Source organism: Durio zibethinus, chromosome 13 (assembly GCF_047325235.1).
Source record: "Durio zibethinus cultivar Kanyao isolate XHJ-2024 chromosome 13, ASM4732523v1, whole genome shotgun sequence".
In the NCBI taxonomy this organism is placed as follows: Eukaryota; Viridiplantae; Streptophyta; class Magnoliopsida; order Malvales; family Malvaceae; genus Durio; species Durio zibethinus.
In genome coordinates this window covers 19,898,576-19,903,706 of record NC_143174.1, presented here as the reverse complement: position 1 = coordinate 19,903,706, position 5,131 = coordinate 19,898,576, and positions in this window count along the sequence as shown.

Genomic DNA, 5,131 nt, shown 5'->3' with positions numbered 1-5,131 from the left:
GCTTGATGTCAGGCACAGTACCACTAGCACCACTCACCTCTGCCAAGCCTTGTGCCAATTGCCCGAGAGGCACAGGGCGTAGGCTGAGGCCAAGCGAAAAAAACAAAAGGGGCAGGGGATTGGTACCTAGGGTGCCGTACATGACACCATCCACCCTTGCAAGGCCCTGTGCCTCCTATCCAAGTTTGGAGAGAGGAAGTAAACCCAGAAAAAGAAGTCAAAACTTTGCTAAAAAAAACCCGAAAACATAACAAAAAAGTCTTTGGAATATGAACCCGCATTATCGGAAGCATAAAGCAAGCAAAAAAAAAAAAAAACCAAAAACCAAGAAAAAATTATTTTCATCGAATCTTCTAGGTTGGATCTACGTCGTTTGAAACCTTATTTTGCAAAATTAGGCTCAGATCCATATTTAGAGGTTGAAGGGAAAGTTTTTTTTTAGAGTTTTTAGGTTTTTTGACAGCCTAAGACTATGGATGATGATGGCGATCAACGAACAACATGACGCACTTGGACCGGATTCTGGGTGCAAGGCTATCGATTAGGGTTTAGAGAGTCTAAAATAAGGAGACAGTAGACAGAAAAAGAACAAAAAAAAATGAATTAAAAAAATTATGGCCTTTTATAGAACTGCCTAAAGCTAAAATGATACTGTTTGGGAAAGGGCCAAAACGATGTTGTTTTTAGGCCTTAGGATTTGCCCATGACTTGTCGGCTTGACCTAGGATCTGTGCAACCGACCAGCGACTTGGCTTCTCTTTTGCTTAAAATTGATCTAGTTGAATCGATATCGAATCTTCAAAAACTTGATCTGACCGTTGAACTATCGAACCAACCAGACCGACCCAAACCAACGTTGATCGAACCGTTAATTGGACCGTTGATCGGTTTAGTTTAGGCAAAAAAATTTTTTTTGGGAATTTTTTGAATTATTTTATATATATTTTATATATTTTATTAATATTTATGTATATAAAAATGCTTAAATTTGTTAGAATAATTTTTTGTTGAAACAAATAAAAATAAATAATGAGTATATAGTTAAAATTTTTGATAATTTTGTTTATTTTAAAATAAACCTTATAAAATAATTTTAAAAAATAATAAAAATGTAAGTGAAAAAAATTTTTATCTGACGATGAGATTTAAACGTATTTCGAGTAGTGATACTTATAAAATCTGTAAGTGAGAAGTTTTTTTTAAAATACTACTAGTGTATTAGAATATTTATAAAAAGTTTTCAATATAATAAAAAATTTCCTTCTTTTGTTATAAAATAGTAAATAAAAATTTACTAATTTGTTTAAAATAAAATGATAAAATAAAAATGAGGAAAAAAGAAATTTATTTCGATAAGGGATTCTAAAAGTATTCGAAGTAGTGATGCTTTAAGAAATTCCTAGATGAAAAGTTTTTTTTTAAATATAACTAGTGTATTGGAGTATTTATAAAAAATTTTCAATATGATAAAAATTTCTTTTTTCTTTAAAAATTTAAATAATAATTTAATAAAAAAAGTAATAAAATTTTTAAAACTAAAATAAAATGTGTGCATCAACATATTATCATTTGCATTGCATGCATGACATATTTTTTGCAAAAAGTGAATCTGAGTCCCTGATGATAAGATTTTAAGGTATTCCTAAAAGTGATGCCAAAAAAATCTTTAGGTGAGAAAAAACTTTTTCAATGTTACCAACGTATTAAAATATTTTAAGAATTATTTTAATAAAAGAGCTCTAATTTATTTTTCTTGAATTAAATGAAATAACAAAGAAAAGAACAATAAATATGGAATAAAAATAAAGGAAAAATTAAAAAAATTTCAATAAATAAGAAAAATCAAGGAAATTATTTTTGTCAAACACCAAAAATAAGATTATTTTTATCAAAATCAATGGATAATACATAATTAATTGATACTATTTTAAACGGGTACTATAGGGATGTTAATCCTTTCTTACATGTAATTGACTCCAGAACCCAAATTGTTTCGTAGATCATAAAATTATCTTTTTAGTAAATTTTTATTAATCTTAAAATTTCATTAAAAGTATATGTTTTAATAGGTGGCTAATCGCACCTAACCAAAAAAGATTGGTGACGGCTTCGTTTTCTTTTGTTTTTATTTTTCTTTTCAAATTCATTGGGTAGCTCAAAGATTGTTACAAAAAACACTCTCATCTTTTTCCTCCCCCAACATGTACTACCATTCCTTAGCTTTTATATACTCATATATAGATCTTTTCATTGATAAGCTCTTGTGGGGACTGAATTGATAACTCACAATATATGCATGGCTTTAGGACATTTAAATTAAAAACTATATACAAATAATAATAATAATAATTTGGTGTATACTTTTGATGGCCCTTCCACCCTTGAAAAGATATCATCTTCCATTGTTAAATTTCCACCCTTATGTGGATGTTGCTACGATATAATGCACCCAAAGCAGTGAAATCCAAACAACTCATTGACAAATTAAAGAATAATGCATGAATTAAAAATAACTTTCGATTCATAGACCTTATGATTGATAAGGCACTTAAAGAGATAAAATTGAAAGAAAATGAGATGTGATTTTCATTTTGTTACTTTTTGCAATTTCTATAACAATTTTTTTATTAACACTAAAGAAAATATTTAATCAATGATGGAAAATTAACGACGGTCGTGATTGCAATCTATCTTGGCAAAAAAAAAAAAAACCCCAAAGGTGTGTGAGTGTACATGAATGTGTTTGAGGTATCGCTATCAACTAGTTGTGAGTTTTGGTCCAGAGGCCATTTCCATACTTACAATGGGAATAGCTAGGCATTTAAATACATGTCCTTAGGAATTCAGATTAGAGGGTTTTTAATGAATATGGGTTGCCTCAATTATAAGATATAGATCTTTGAAATATGATTGATCCTCTCTTCTTTTTAAGCCTCTAGGGTTTTGCCATGTACCATTATTTAATCAAACTAACCCTTCAACAAAAAAAATTAAAAAATAATAACAATAACAAAAGTAAAATGCCCCTAATGACATGTCATTACATGAGTCTCAACAATATAAAATGAAAAATAAATGTCTATTAATTAAAAAAACAAAATTTAATTACCAATTTCTTGAGTTTTCATAACTTACAAGTACTCATATTTGCTTTGAAAAATGTAGGTTTTTAGTTAAAAATCCCTCTTACAATTTGCCTTTGGAGTTTGAAATGGTTAAGGGTTGGTAAAAAAAGTTATTTTAAAAGAAAATAGTGTGACTTGTTTTTAGAATATTGAAATTTGAATTTTAACTATCAAAATTTAATGTTTTACACATTTAGGTAAAAATAAAAGATTATTTCTAAATTTTGCATGTATGTATGGCTTCTTATTTCGTTGGCAGATGACAAACTTGATAATGATAATATATCTTTTGCTTATGTATGTTAAGTTGCCAAAAAAGGTTTTCATATTTTAATTAATTAAAGCCACATTTCTTATCAAATTATTTTATGTTTGTATATGCTTATGATGCATTATCAAACTTATGTGTCAAAAGGGATACACACTTTAGTGTTCAGTCAAACCCTAATCATTTTTTCCTTAAGAATTAATTATTAAAAATGTTGAGAGATAGGGTCTTGAGAGGAAAACAAAAAGAAAAAAAAATAGAAGAAGAAAAAAAAGAAGAAAAAAAAGATGATGATGATGATGAAAAAAAAAGAAAAGAAGAAGATCTCAGAACGAAAAAAGTCAATTTTTACTGGCATTTATAAATGCTAGTAGAAGATTAAAGAAGAAGAAGAAGAAGAAGATCTTACAATAGAAAAAAGGTTAATTTTTATCGGTGTTTATAAGTGCCAGTAAAAGACTAAAAAAGTGCCGTTATTATAGCTAACAGCTTTTTGACCATCGGTTAGGTAAGTGTTAGTGAAAATTTTTTGACAATCAAGCCACCGATGCTGGAGTTACAAATATATTTGATGACATGACTTTCCCAACACTTTAAACTACCATTATAAGTAAAAAACTTTTAAAGACATTTTAAAGTGTCAATAAAAGTCACATTTTATTCAAATTTTTTATATTTATTAAGTGAGCTATATTGACATTTAAAAACAACCTTACAGTCTTATTTTATTTTTTTAATAATTTTCATATTCTAAAAAAAATGTCAGATCCCTTTGAGTTGTTTTTATACCTTACTTGACATATTTTAATCCATGGCTATGAGGTTAAAACTGATCCCAAGATTTTTAAGATGATTGCCAACTAACTTGGATGGCCTTGGAAGAATATGAGATTCTTTTTTGGCCAATTATATCATTGTTATTATAAAAACCAAGCATCACTAATTAAGAGAAGAACTAGGCGTTTATGGAGAGTTGAGGATTTCTTGTACATTTGAAAGGAAACATACTTTGCCTTAGAAAGCAAATAAAGTTTGTTGCATTCCAAATCCAAAACTTAATTAAATAAACTTAATCTTGAAATATAGAAAGTCTGAAAATATCAATAGTTGAATTCAATATCAGCTAGATTACATAAATCCATTAGAAAACCCATCAATGGAATATATATAATATATATATACACACACACAATGGCTGGTAACAGTTTCTTCTTCCAATATATAGATAAATGAACTTAAAGACAAAGTTAGATACAAAATGACAATATGTCAAAGTTTTTTTAAGAATTCACATAAGATTCATCAATAAATCATCCTCAAATAATGTTTACAAAAGAAAGTGAGAGAAAGAGAGAATAAATAATGACCAAACATAAACTAAAATCTTAGTTATGATGACAAACAAATGACTAGAAATTCCAGGGCTGACTTTGCCATTACAGAAGAAAACTCGTTAAAGCTAATGACACCATTCTTATACTTACTTGGGCATAGATACTGTGAAACATAAAACTTTCAGTAAATACAAAAAACTAGTTAACAAAATGGTTCATAATATTAAAGCATTTTAACTTTAAACAACCTAAATATTTGCATACCATCCCACTGTTTTTTCTTCTTTTCCTTAACAACTATAGAAACAAGACTTAGGAATGGGGTTATTAATTGTCATGATTTATAGGTATTAAAATCAGCAAAATTCAATAGTAGTGTCATTTGTTAATGTCTACAAGCTGTA